A 15,443-nucleotide genomic window follows, 5' to 3' on the forward strand; every position below is an offset into this window, starting at 1 on the left:
CTGCGCGCGGTTCAGATAACGACACAATACCAGCCGGCCGCAGCTAGTTGTCCCAGGCTTGGTGCCGGTCGTTGCAGGCTCACCTATCGTATCGTAAGGGATCTCTAACGTTTGAGATTTAATCGATAGCCCATAAAACTAAACTAAACTCTGTCCGAATAGTCGTCGGAAGGTCAATCGGAACCGACCGGCCACCATGTCATCGTCAGACGATGGGCGACATTGGATGCGCGGATATGGAGGGGCTTGTGGTCAGCACACTGCTTTTCCGGCCTGCTGCTTCTGAGGCAAATACACTCCTGGAAATGGAAAAAAGAACACATTCACACCGGTGTGTCAGACCCACCATACTTGCTCCGGACACTGCGAGAGGGCTGTACAAGCTATGATCACACGCACGGCACAGCGGACACACCAGGAACGGCGGTGTTGGCCGTCGAATGGCGCTACCTGCGTAGCATTTGTGCACCGCCGCCGTCAGTGTCAGCCAGTATGCCGTGGCATACGGAGCTCCATCGCAGTCTTTAACACTGGTAGCATGCCGCGACAGCGTGGACGTGAACCGTATGTGCAGTTGACGGACTTTGAGCGAGGGCGTATAGTGGGCATGCGGGAGGCCGGGTGGACGTACCGCCGAATTGCTCAACACGTGGGGCGTGAGGTCTCCACAGTACAACGATGTTGTCGCCAGTGGTCGGCGGAAGGTGCTCGTGCCCGTCGACCTGGGACCGGACCTCAGCGACGCACGGATGCACGCCAAGACCGTAGGATCCTACGCAGTGCCGTAGGGGACCGCACCGCCACTTCCCAGCAAATTAGGGACACTGTTGCTCCTGGTGTATCGGCGAGGACCATTCGCAACCGTCTCCATGAAGCTGGGCTACGGTCCCGCACACCGTTAGGCCGTCTTCCGCTCCGGCCCAACATCGTGCAGCCCGCCTCCAGTGGTGTCGCGACAGGCGTGAATGGAGGGACGAATGGAGACGTGTCGTCTTCAGCGATGAGTGTCGCTTCTGCCTTGGTGCCAATGATGGTCGTATGCGTGTTGGCGCCGTGCAGGTGAGCGCCACAATCAGGACTGCATACGACCGAGGCACACAGGGCCAACACCCGGCATCATGGTGTGGGGAGCGATCTCCTACACTGGCCGTACACCTCTGGTGATCGTCGAGGGAACACTGAATAGTGCACGGTACATCCAAACCGTCATCGAACCCATCGTTCTACCATTCCTAGACCGGCAAGGGAACTTGCTGTTCCAACAGGACAATGCACGTCCGCATGTATCCCGTGCCACCCAACGTGCTCTAGAAGGTGTAAGTCAACTACCCTGTCCAGCAAGATCTCCGGATCTGTCCCCCATTGAGCATGTTTGGGACTGGATGAAGCGTCGTCTCACGCGGTCTGCACGTCCAGCACGAACGCTGGTCCAACTGAGGCGCCAGGTGAAATGGAATGGCAAGCCGTTCCACAGGACTACAGCCAGCATCTCTACGATCGTCTCCATGGGAGAATAGCAGCCTGTATTGCTGCGAAAGGTGGATATACACTGTACTAGTGCCGACATTGTGCATGCTCTGTTGCCTGTGTCTATGTGCCTGTGGTTCTGTCAGTATGATCATGTGATGTATCTGACCCCAGGAATGTGTCAATAAAGTTTCCCCTTCCTTGGACAATGAATTCACGGTGTTCTTATTTCAATTTCCAGGAGTGTAGATCCTTAGTTAGTCTCACAAGCGCTGAGTGTACCCCACTTGCCGACAGCGTTGGGCAGACCCAGACAGTCACCCATTCAAGTGCTACCCAAGCCCAATAGCACTTAATTGTGACTATTTGACAGGAACCGGCGTTACTACTCTCTAACGTTTGAGATTTAATCGATATCCCATAAAACTAATCTAAACTCTGTCCGAATAGTCGTCGGAAGGTCCAACGGAACCGATCGACCACCGTGTCATTCTCAGGCGACGGGCGACATTGGATGCGGATATGGAGGGTCTCGTGGTCGGCACACTGCCCTCCTGGCCTGCTGCTTCTGAGGCAAATAGATTCTTAGTTGGTCGCACAAGGGCTGACTGCACCCCACTTGCCAACAGCGCTGGGCAGATCCAGACAATCCGAGTGCTAGCCAAGCCCAACAGCACTTAATTTTGGCGATCTGACAGCAACCGGCGTTACCACTTGTAAAACCATAGCTCTAATACTCTACTGATTTATTTTGCTTTTGTTTTACTTAATGTTACATCGTTGAGCTTCTGTAAAGGTGTTTGATTGAATAGGTAACACAAAACTGTTTACTCCTTTCTTTGTAAAAACTTTGATGTCATGGTTTGGTTCTATGCAAAGTAGTGTATCTGTCATTTAAATTCTTTGTCCCATTTGGAGGGAACAAAACTTACTGTATACATTTGGAATTTGGGTGAATAATTTTTTGTAGAAATACTAATATATGGAAAGGTTCTGTTTTGTTTAAAATGATTGTTTGCTGTTATGTAAACTGCTTACCTTCACTCACGATTCTTAGTTAGTTTTTATGTAAGAGGTGTAGTGGTTCCCCTTGGGAACGGAACTGTGTAGCTCGCACAAATTGTAGTTGGTAGGTAGAAAAGGTGGAACAAAAGTCAGTCGGGGACGAGCTACCAAACTGTGCAGTGCCATACAAAAGTTGCATATTGTGCTGGTTCCGAGAGAGGCTTTTCTGCCGCTTTCCAATGCCTCGGATGGATGGATAAATAGCTGGAACGATTCTGGAATTGGTATCCACCATCGCCACCAAGAGGGGACAGAGTCCGGCAATTCTGCCTGCAATACCACCTACCAACATGCAGTTGCCACCATATTGCGCAATCACTGTAACGGAATACTATAATAATGTACAGTGAAGGATCAGCTTATTGCATGTGTTAGTGTGCTCAAATATAAGGTAACTTCTCACTGAATGAAGTGGACAGACAGGGAGGAAGAAGTGGACACAGAAAGGAGCAGTTTAGTCAAACGCATTTGAGAGTAACGTTAAGGGGGAAAGGTTAGTTTAATCATAAAGAGATACAGACTAGTGTGTCTGCAGTAAGCAGATGACAGGTGTCACATACTGGACGGTACATCCAGGCATGCTTATGTGGATGCGCTACCATCAACACTTCTTGAAGAAGTAGCTTGTCTGCTGAGTCAGAATAGCATGACGGTGTCCCACCTCAGGTGGCTGGAGCGAATAACGGAATACTATAATAATGTACAGTGAAGGATCAGCTTATTGCATGTGTTAGTGTGCTCAAATATAAGGTAACTTCTCACTGAATTCCTGTACCTATCTTCATTTTTCCCTATCACAACACCTTTCAGGTTCCTCTCCATTTAAACTATGATTACCGAGTGTCCTAGTTTGTCGAAAAAAAAAAAATGAAAACCTCAGAACATTAAATAATGTTGTTTGATCTTTGGTAACAAGGGAATGTTCAGGTTTACTGTGGATTTAGCGAAATTGTGGGAGGTAGTAAATGTAGTCCTGTGAAAGCCTCCCAGGGATAGAAACAGTCTAATTTAAAGTTTTTTGGAGTTCCAAACAGTCCTATTTAATCATTTACTTGAAAGTAGAAGACTGTGATAATAAAGACAATTTACAGTTTCTTTTAAAGGTTAAAAGCTCTTAAAACTGAGGCTTATAAAGTGTTGCTTAGTTAATGATCATAGTGCTGCCTGTAGTATACTTTAAAAGGTGAGTCAGTTCTTGCAAATTTGTCAACATTATATTTCACTGTAGTAAAAGTGGAAAACTGCAATAGTGGATTGGTATATATTCATGTTTGCTAAGTGTTTGTATCTCTTGTGTCTTGGAAGTGCATATTAATAGTATAACAGGATCCACAGTTTGCCTATTGTGCTAATGCTACTCAACAAGTATCGCGAAGACCACTAGTTATGAAAACAATGATATCTTTATTCAAAGATAGTGAGAAGCAACCAGTTAGTGGATTCCAATTAACTTCCATTTTAAATAGTAAACTATTTAACTGAGAGAAACTTAACCTATGTCCAATTTATGATTCTGCAGTGAATGTTAATAGTAACGTTATAAAACTTATTCGGTTTGAATAAGCCTCGAAAGTAATATTGTGTTCCGTTATCTGTTATATTTATGGAAATAGACTGTCCTGCTCTGTCAGCTCCCAATCTTAACCGTGAACATATGCAGGTGTTAGAGTTCATTGCACTCGTGTGTGGTTAAATATAGGTTGTGTTTGTCCGTTAAAGTTACTAATAACTGATTTCTTAAACAAGAATGTTAATCATTCTCTTCCCTAATTAGGCAAGACAGTTTAGCTAGGTAAAATATTATTTGTTACTGTTTGAATATTTAAGTAATTCTGACTTTCATTTCCGATAAGCCACTCCCGCTAGGTACAACACGGACAATATAACAAAATTCCTCTCAGAGGATAACACTGCTCTGTTGCGTTATACCATAATTCCTTTAACAAGATAGTTTTATTTCACAACCTGCCTCGAACTTTAGGGTTATGGTATAGCAGTAGCAGACGGTACTGTTATACACTGCAGCAAGGCTATTGACTATCGATAACCCATACTTCATCAAATACGTCTGTATCTGAATGACTCATTGAGTAAATCAACTACAAACGGTCGCCAGAATAATATTATGGAACCTATTCCAAAAACAAGAATAATCGTGTAATTCTTCATGCTTTCCCGGCGGTCTGTTGACATCTTGGATATTCGGGAATCCGGCCGGATGTTCGCGTCGTTCTCGCGCGATATTTCAGCAGCGTGCCTCGCTGTCTTCTTCAGGTGCTACCTGAGACTGGTCCTTGGGTCGATCGAGTCCAGTATTTATGCCTGGAAGGAGCTGGGCGTTCCCTAATCGGTCCGCACCGAGTCGAGTGTTCAGTCCTGTGGTCCGCACCTCCACACTCGACTTCAATGGACCCCTCCAGTCGCGGACGTTCCGACTGCCGTCCCCGCCCGTTTTGGCCGTCCTCAACGGTTGTGGTCTTGCCTTCCAGGCATAAAAGCTGGACTCGATCGACCCAAGGATCAGTCTCAGGTAGCACCTGAAGAAAGACAGAGAGGCACGCTGTTGAAATATCGTGCGAGAATGACGCTAACATCCGGCTGGATTCCCGAATATCCAAGATGTCAAGAGTCATCGTTATTGTTGTTACGGTCTTCAGCCTGATGACTTGTATCGTGCAGCTGTCCACATTACTCCTGTCGAAGCCCCTTCATCTCTTCGAATCTAGAGTTAACCCACATCCATTTGAATCTGCTTACTGCACTGAAGGTTTGGTCACCCTCTAAATTTTTTACAAGCTACATTTCACTCCATTACCACCTTGCATGTAATGCTGTCGGGAAGATGCTCTGCAGGAGGCGGGTGGAAATGTGGGCAAAGAAGGCAATCGAATGTTGTCAAAGTTATTATTTGTCCAGGATCTCCTTCCAAATTCCATGATCGATTTCTACCAAATCTGATACGGACACGGACGATCCTCAAGAGTATCAGCATTATGGGGTTTATGACGTCTTAGCTCCAGTAAAAGCGGAGGTACAGGCAAAAACGTGTTTTCTGCAGCCTCCGACGTATGAGCTACAGTGCACGACACTCATGTTGTGTAGGAATAGTTTCAGATTGGTAAATCCGCTTGCTTTGCAGGACAACAAGAAACAAGCCAGGGACAAGAAATGGTTTTCCCAGGCTACATTTACATCTACATTTACGTGATTACTCTACTATTCACAATAAAGTGCATGGCAGAGGGTTTAATGATCCACCTTCAAGCTGTCTCTCCACCGTTCCATTCTCGAAAAGCGCGCGGGAAAAACGAGCACTTAAATTTTTCTGTGCGAGCTCTGATTTCTTTTATTTTTATCGTGATGATCATTTCCCCCTACGTAGGTGGGTGTCAACAGAATGTTTTTTGCGATCGGAGGAGAAAACTGGTGATTGAAATTTCCTGAGAAGATCCCGTCGCAACGAAAAACGCCTTTGTTTTAATGACTGCCACTCCAATTCACGTAACATGTCTGTGGCACTATGTCCCCTATTTCGTGATAATACAAAACGAGCCGCCCTTTTATGGTCATTTTCGATGTCATCTGTCAGACCTACCTGACGCGGATCCCACACCGCACAGCAGTACTCCAGAATAGGGCGGAAATGCATGGTATAAGCATTCTATTTAGTAGACCTGTTGCCAATGAATCGCAGTCTTTGATTTTCTCTACCCACAACATTATCTATGTGATCGTCCCAATTTAGATTCTTTGTAGTTGTAATGCCTGAGTATTTAGTTGAATTTACAGACTTCAGATTTGTGTGACTTATCGGGTAATTGAAATTTAGTGGATTTCTTTTAGTACTCATGTGAATAACTTCATACTTTTCTTTACTCAGAGTCAACTGCCACTTTTCTCACCACACAGATATCTTATCTAAATCATTTTGCAATTCGTATTGGTCACGTGATGACTTTACAAGACGGTAAATGACAGCATCATCTGCAAATAATCTAAGACGGCTACTAAGATTGTCTGCTATATCGTTAATGTAGATCAGGAACATGTTAGCTGTCCTGCTTGACAGGCGTGTTGTGGAAGTACTATTAGCCTGCTTTACTCAGCTGTAATTACCTGTGTGCTGGGCAATAAAACTTCTATTTTGGAATTTTTAAAATATTTCACTGAATTTCGTTGCAGGGGCGCCATACATGCCAGTGAGTATGACTGGGAACAGGGTGGCGTCGGTAGAGGAGTGAATTGACAGAGCGAGGGGGAGAAGAAAATGGGTAGAGAAGAAGGAAACAGGTGAAAGGTGGAGAGGGGTAGTGGGCAGGTGGAAAAGAAGAGAGGTGAGGTGAAGATGGAAAGAGAGGGGGAAGAGGATATGGTTAGAAGGAAGAGGGGCTAAGATATGGTTAGGAAGAGGGATTCGAGGAAATGGACAAAGAGAGATGGATGAGGAGATGAAAAAACAAACAGCCAGACAGAGGGGGAGAATGAAGTGGACAGACAGGGAGGAAGAAGTGGACACAGAAAGGAGCAGTTTAGTCAAACGCATTTGAGAGTAACGTTAAGGGGGAAAGGTTAGTTTAATCATAAAGAGATACAGACTAGTGTGTCTGCAGTAAGCAGATGACAGGTGTCACATACTGGACGGTACATCCAGGCATGCTTATGTGGATGCGCTACCATCAACACTTCTTGAAGAAGTAGCTTGTCTGCTGAGTCAGAATAGCATGACGGTGTCCCACCTCGGGTGGCTGGAGCGAAGCAGGTTACTGCCCAGCCTAGCGCGAGACAGCAGTGATGTCCAAATGACGAACCCTCGACCAGTGGATAAAACTTCGTAATCTGGCAGCATCGAACCTGAGGAGTATGGAGCTCAGAGGACTCGACAATAGGAAACTCGGACCATAGGGTGGTGGCAAGATCCCCGGCTCCTGGTCTGCTGAAGACACAGGCAGAGTGAAAGAGACAGACAATGGTCGATGGTTTGCAGCCCCGATGTGTCGATGATAGTGTCGGCAATCCTGTGGCAAAGGTCAACACATGGTGGATGGCGATGCATAGCCCAACCATGCTGATGAACTGCATGGCTAAACACAAATATTACCACATGCTTCAGTGCTACAGAGATTTCTGAAGGCTGGTCATTGCCTGGAGAACTGGGACATTATTGAGGAAGCTGTCACTATGGCGAAATGGTATGTCCGCTGGCTGCAACCTTCGTCCTGAATGTGGCACTGGGCTCGTTTCTGGACACACATCGTTAAATAATTATTTCTTGATGTATCAGATTGTGTACCACTAACCTGTAACATGTCATGTCCAGGGTGTGCCCGTCGGCTAGTGCTTGGTATTGCCCGCCAGAATCAGTGTCTGGGGCAAGCAGGTGTTCTCGTCTTGAGGTAAAAGGCCACCCTTTCTGTAATCCTCCTAAATGGTTGTGGATGAAACTTACAGGGCTGGCTAAAAGGTGTATGACGTTCCGTTATGGTTGGTGTTTTCTGACACCGTTGTAGAACAATCTGTAAAGGTCCTGCTGCGAAGTAGCACCTTAAAGAAGTTCTGTTAATGGGAGCTGGAAATGGCCTGAGTATCAAATAATTTTGTGGAGTTGTTGGAACCTCGCAAAATTCAGCAGCTGGTCGGCAGATTCGCGAGGCAACGTTTACACCCTCCAGGGCATAGGTAGTGTTGTGGAGAGTATTTTGGAAGTTCATATTCAGAGATCAATGAAGTGGTTCTCTCCGTCCGAAAAGTTTCGAAAAGGTTCGCGAGTGTGTTCCCATTCAATGGCACAGGTACTGGCTTGGTCGTTTGCCTGTTTTCAAGACGGAAGTGTGTTGTTGTTTAATGGGCTCACACCCACACTGTGGGAGGAGACTATGTAGCAGAGCATGGCGCTATCAGCTAGCTGGAAGTATTGTTTCACGAACGAGCAGGACTTCGCGACAATGACTTTGCGTACTTATGCTGGTAACAATACGCGTATTGAACGATAGGTGGTCAATATGACTAATTGTGAGTCGGTTGCCGGTAGCCAGACTGCTCGTTCATAATTTCGTATGGTTCGTAAGTAAAAGTACTTGGTGCTATTTCGTCAAAAACTGACATTTTGAGGCCGTGGCTGTGTACAAAATGCAGGGTGAGTCTTTACATAGAAGATTACAGCAACCAGCCACTTTTTACAATGCTATTTATTGAACGCAGGTTCTCCATCGGCACCACCACGAAGGAAATTTCGTGGGTTGGGGAAACAAAAGGCGAAGTCTAATGTACAACGTGAATTAACCGTCAGAAGATGAACCCGTCGGCTCGAAACCGGTAGCGGTGCTCTTTAAATAAGTAAATAGCGTTGTAAAAAGTGCCAGGATGCTGTAATCTTCTATGTAAGAGTCAACCTATATAAAGGTACTTGGTATTTTGTCCACTCAGATTAGAATTTATCGATCTTGTCCGAATTTTCGGCAAAATCCAAAGTGAGACATACGCGTTGGTTGTTGCTATGATTAATGTATATGTCTAGCTACGCTACACATCGAACTATTATGGCAATCGTATTTTTTATTGAGATTCGTTGGTCTCATATCGACAATTTTAACTCCGCGTCGGGGATCAAAGCGACTCTTCTTTTAGAATGACAGTATATTGGTAGCAGTGCAGTGAATTTCCCAGACAGCCAGCAGACGTTTCTGAAGATGTGTACAGAGCTGCAAGTCACGTAATTTGCCTCGCACTATAACACGCGCTATTACGTGGGCTCTCTCCCTCTCTCCACTGAAGTGAATGGGGCTCCACCCGAAGCTGTGGAAGCTCCGTTTCAATCATATCCCTTCTTTTACGGCCGGCAGTAGTGGCCGAATGGTTCTAGACGCTTCAGTCTTCAGTATTCAACCGCGCGACCGCTACGGTCGCAGGTTCGAATCCTGCCTCGGGCATGGATGTGTGTGATGTCCTTAGGTTAGTTAGATTTAAGTAGTACTAAGTCTTAGGGTACTGATGACCTCAGATGTTAAGTCCCATAGTGCTCAGAGCCTTTTACAGGTCTGTCATAACGCTCTTTCCTCCTATATTTGATTCAATACCTCTTCATTAGTTATCCGATCTGTCCATTTGATCTTCAGCATTCTAGAGTAGCACCAAGTTTCAAAAGATTCCGTTCACGACTATATTACACACAAACGATTTCCTACCACTTATATTGGATTTTTAATTAATTTATCTTTTTCAGAGAAGGTTTCCTTGCTGTTGCCAATCTGCAAGTTATACTCTGTCTTCTTCGTCCATCGTTACTTATTTTGCTGCTCTAATAACAAAATTTGTCTACTACTTTTAGCGTGATCTCCTACTTCCTTCAGAATCGTCTTATTTAATTCGACTGCACTCTATAGCGTTTGATTTAGTTGTTGATATTTACAATATAAACATTTTTCGTGATACTACCAATACATCTGTCGTCTCTGACAGATATACGAGGGCTATCCACAAAGTACATTACGTTTTGGAATTAAAAATAAATAAAGTTTTGGAAATTTTTTTAATTATATACAGATGAAAGCCACACTTAAATACTGTTCTACATAGTTGCCATTTAAATTAAGGCACTTATTTTAGCGATGGACGAGCTTGGAAATCCCTTCGTCATAAAATTCGGCCGCCTGCGCCTTCACCCACGTTGTTACCTCTTCTTGAAGCTGTGCGTCGTCATCAAAACGCTGCATAGCCAACCACTTCTTCATTGCTCGGAATAAGTGGAAGTCGCTCGGTGCCAGGTCGGGACTGTACGGTGGATGAGGAAACAACTCCTACTTAAAAGATTCGAGAACTTCACGAGTGGCAATTGCCGTGTGGGCCCGGGCGTTGTCGTGAATCAGCAAGAACTTTGAGCCCAACTCTCCCCTGCGCTTGTTTTGTATTGCTCTTCTGAGGTTGTGCAGAGTTTGGCAGTACCTTTGAGAGTTTATTGTAGTGCCTCTTTCCAGGAAATCCACAAAAATCACACCTTTTCCGTCCCAAAAGACAGTCATTACGTGGTTGAAGGCGCAGGCGGCCGAATTTTACGACGAAGGAATTTCCAAGCTCGTCCATCGCTACGATAAGTGCCTTAATTTAAATGGCAACTATGTAGAAAAGTAGTATTTAAGTGTGGCTTTCATCTGTATATAATAAAAAAAATTCCAATACTTTAGTTATTTTTAATTCCAAAACGTAATGTACTTTGTGGATAGCCCTCGTATATATCTCTGGCAGATACACAGTACCATTAGAAAATCTTTACGTTTGGGTTTTTCTCTCCTAATTTTGATTACCTTTCCAGATTTTCTTTTAGCTTCCTTTATTCATTGCTCAGTCTGCATCTACATTTCTAAATCTACAAATGTTACAAACATAGATTTATAAGGTATATCCTAATGTGAGTATTCCCTTGCGTGTTTCTACGTATTTCTGAAACCAAAACTTATCTTCTCGGAAGTCACCACCTACAGTTTTTCCACTCTTCTGTAAATAATTCTTATAAGAATTTTGGAGCCACAATACTGACACTGACATTCAACAAGACTTATTACTGTGTTGGTTTGGAATTGTAATTACAACACCCTACGTAAAGTCTGAGAGTATTTCGCTTGTTTCACATTTCTTGTACACTACATGGAATAGTTTTGTCACGGTATCTTCTCATATGATCTCAAAAATCCTGAGGGAAGAGTAACAACCCAAATTAGTCGAAATACTACTTACAGAAATGCTCTCGATAAAAGGGGCTTCGTTTGACAATTCAACACCAATATTATGACTACAGACAAATTCCAGAGCTGCCAAGTGTGTTGTGATGGTAACACAGTCTGCTACCTGGGATGGTTCCAGTTAAAAGTAGGGAACACAAGAGGCCTGGTGAAAACTATGTATGGTCTTAATGAAGACATAAATAGGTCGTGATAAGAATAAGGCATAAAATTCCTTTCCACTATTGGATACTGTTTGATGAAGAATTATTGTTGCTAGCTCAGTTACCTAATCTGTAGCAATAATTGTTTGGTACACCACTGAGCAGAGGCTGATTCAAATTGGCCATCGAAAGCAGGGCTGTGAAATATCGATCGAACAGTGAATGATTAAACACAAGTTATGGGTTGCCTGACGCTTTTAGACCTGTATAGTTCGAGAGAAATCAGAGGCTCAATCGCACCGGGATTTTTATTTTTACGAAGAATTTACGTGCAGACTGCTGTGTGGGTTGCATTCGGCAATTTCTGTGGTGCACGTTTTTCAGCGTATTAGGCGCAGCGGAAGTCTCGAAATGTCGTCAAATATTTATGGTACTGTGGAAGATACGTGTCGACACTAATTATCATGTGTTTGAAGCCCTGATTACTTTGAATAATTTTTCAATTAAAGACCTATCTTTCATGTAGATCTCTGCTGTCTAACACGCCCACTACAAGTATAAACATATTTACGTTGTTTGGCTTCAGAGAGAGTGTTCTATGCACGGCTACGCCCTTTTTGGAAACACATTTAGTAGGAACTCTGATCCGCTCGTAAAACACATGGACGACACAAAACCTGTCTGTTTGGTTTTCTAATAATGTCAATTTCTGCGCAAGGCATATACGTGACGTCACTTTCGTCTTCTCGTCAGAGTTCGAACATACCAACACGCAACCAGGGACCGTATGTTGACACTTGAGCACCACACTGATTCTTTTCGGTTGCGCGATTATTTTCGTCCTGTTCCTTTCGCCTCATTGACTACATTAAAAATAAAGGCAACGTACATGTAATTAAGTATTAACTTGTATGTGTATGCAAATTCACTTATTTAAATCTCGATTACGGAATTTTTGTGAGAAATTTACGCTTAAATATGCAATGTTGCTCATTAGCATGCGTACAGCTACGTGGTAACTACTCAGAAACATTCGTTCTTCGTTCTGCTATGTAATACTAGGGCTGTACACGTAGAAATTGTTTTTCGTACTGTGTTTGCTGGTTTGCTGTACGAATACGTAAGTAGATGAGTCTGGTGTCACGTATTAGTCGTTCAGATAACTAGCTGAAACACGTAAATTGAAGTTTTTGTAAATTTTCAAATTCATACTGTGTTATATTTATATACAGGATGTTTCAGAAGTGATGGTCAATGTTGAGGGATGTGACAGGAATGATCACTCGAAACAAAAAGTTAAGTAAACAAGGCCTCTAAAGCGCATATCTTAAGAGCTAAGAGCAATTTTTAATCTTCCATGCTGTGAAACAATTCTCTTCTTCTATAAGCTCTTTGCTTTCTATATTTTGGAAATAGTAGTATGGACAAAAACAATGAAAAAATGTCCAGTAAACATGTGCCCTATAATGAATACCTTAAGAGATATGAACACCTGTTCATCTCCGGTACTTTCAAACACAACTGTGCTAATGAACAAGTGTTCGTAACTTTTAGGGTAGGCATTTTAGAGTACATGTTTACTGGAGTGGACTTTTTTTCTTGTTTTGGTTCATACTACCACTTCCCAAAATATGGAAAGCAAAGAGCTTGCAGTAGAAAAGATTTGTTTCACAGTATCGAAGATCAACAATTGCTGTTAGCCATTAAAGCATGCATTTTAGAGTCCATGTTTATTTGGCATTTTTGTTTGCACTGAAATTCTTTGTAAACGCTGTTTATTTTGCGAGTGGTCAATAGGTCATTTGTAGCACTTCGACACAAGTGTGTGTTTCGTGACGGTCACGAGGCTAGAGTATGAAAAAAATGGTTCAAATGTCTCTGAGAACTGTGGAACTTAACAGCTATGCTCATCAGTCCCCTAGAACTTAGAACTACTTGAACCTAACTAACCTAAGGACATCAGACAACACCCAGTCATCACGAGGCAAAGAAAATACCTGACCTCGCTAGAGTAAGATTGTGCAGTTTTATGTGTGGAGAAGATGCCCATACCATTACACTTGGGTTAAGTGTGCGTGGAGTGCCTCAATAACGAAGCTGGAGGGGCTGGCAACATCTTTCTACTTGTCATCATCCATCCTAACTTGCTAACGAACTGCTGTCCGTCAGTAAGGGCCCCCACTCAGTTACGTAGCTTGACCATTCAGTAGTTCCATACACATTATAACTGAGAATACATAGTTTGTAACTCCAGCTTTATTCTTGGCCTTATGAACCACTTTGACCTGAACTAAAATCCGTTCCTCTGTGCTGCGCTAAAATTGTAATCATGAGCATTGGTCTTTCATTAGTTGGTTACATGAAAAATTACTTAAAATCCATTTACTTAATTTCCAGTTCAAAATTATATGAAAAGTTATTTTGCATTGTATCTGACAACTTTCACTGCGAAATTGTGACATATTTTCAGCTATTACACTTTACTTACGTAAATAGCGTTGTTCAAATCACTGTAGCATGCGTTCGATCATAGAAAAGCAACGTGATTCTGCTGAACGAATGTAAAAGTGAAGGTCTTTCCGTTCTTTATATTACCGGCACATTCAATTTGCTGTAACGTTACTATGTTGTGAGCAAATCAGCGTTTTGAAGTGGCATTGAGAAGACTTGAGCTCATTTAAAATACATGTAATGAAAAGTGTTTTGCGAAAATTATTTTCTTTGTTTTATACATTTTTATGTACACTATTGGCCATTAAAATTGCTACACCAAGTTGAAATGCAGATGATAAACGGGTATTCATTGGACAAACATATTATACTAGAACTGACATGTGATTGCATTTTCATGCAATTTGGGTGCATAGATCCTGATAAATCGGTACCCAGAACAACCACCTCTGGCCGTAATAACGGCCTTGATACGCCTGGGCATTGATTCAAACAGAGCTTGGATGGCGTGTACAGGTACAGCTGCCCATGCAGCTTCAACACGATACCACAGTTCATCAACACTAGTGACTGACGTATTGTGATAAGCCAGTTGCTCGGCCACCATTGACCACACGTTTTCAACTGGTGAGAGATCTGGAATATGTGCTGGCCAGGGCAGCAGTCGAACATTTTCTGTATCCAGAAAGACCCGTACAGGAACTGCAACATGTGGTCGTGCATTATCCTGCTGAAATGTAGGGTATCGCAGGGATCGCGTAAAGGATAGAGCCACGGGTCTGAAATGTAACGTCCACTGTTCAAAGTGCCGTCAATGAGCACAAGAGGTGACCGAGACGTGTAACCAATGGCACCCCATACCATCACGCCAGGTGCTACGCCAGTATGGCGATGACGAATACACGCTTCCAATGCGACCGTCATGACGCTGTAAACGGAACCTGGATTCATCCGAAAAAATGACGTTTTGCCATTCGTGCACCCAAATTCATCGTTGAGTACACCATCGCAGGCGCTCCTGTCTGAGATGCAGCGTCAAGGGTAACCGCTGCCATGGTCTCAAAGCTGATAATCCGTCCTGCTGCAAACGTCGTCGAACTGTTCGTGCAGATGGTTGTTGTCTTGCAAACGTCCCCATCTGTTGACTCAGGCATCGAGACGTGGCTGCACGATCCGTTACAGCCATGCGGGTAAGATGCCAGTCATCTCGACTGCTAGTGATACGAGGCCGTTGGGTTGCAGCACGGCGTTCCGTATTACCCTCCTGAATCCACCGATTCCATATTCTGCTAACAGTCATTGGATCTCGACCAGAGCGAGCAGCAATGTCGCGATACGATAAACCGCAATCGTGATACGCTAATCAGACCTTTATCAAAGTCGGAAACGTTATGGTACGCATTTCTCCTCCTTACTGCTGCATTCCACAAGGAGGGAAGACGACGTTAACCTGGGATTTGCTGGCAGAGCTGCTAAGGAGTAACAGAGGATTTTCCAGAGTTATTTTACCCCAACCCACCTACCATGAGTTGAAGCGGAAGTTTTATTCCAGTTCGTAGCCATTATTTTACACAATTTTATTTTT

General features: G+C 43.7%; 1 protein-coding gene across 6 annotated transcripts in view; it reads left to right on the forward strand.

The window, feature by feature from the left end:
- LOC126267249 (uncharacterized) overlaps positions 1-15,443 on the forward strand; it is a 698,963-nt gene that overhangs the window by 285,047 nt on the left and 398,473 nt on the right. The window lies entirely within an intron of this gene.

The sequence above is a fragment of the Schistocerca gregaria genome, chromosome 4 (genome assembly GCF_023897955.1).
Source record: "Schistocerca gregaria isolate iqSchGreg1 chromosome 4, iqSchGreg1.2, whole genome shotgun sequence".
In the NCBI taxonomy this organism is placed as follows: Eukaryota; Metazoa; Arthropoda; class Insecta; order Orthoptera; family Acrididae; genus Schistocerca; species Schistocerca gregaria.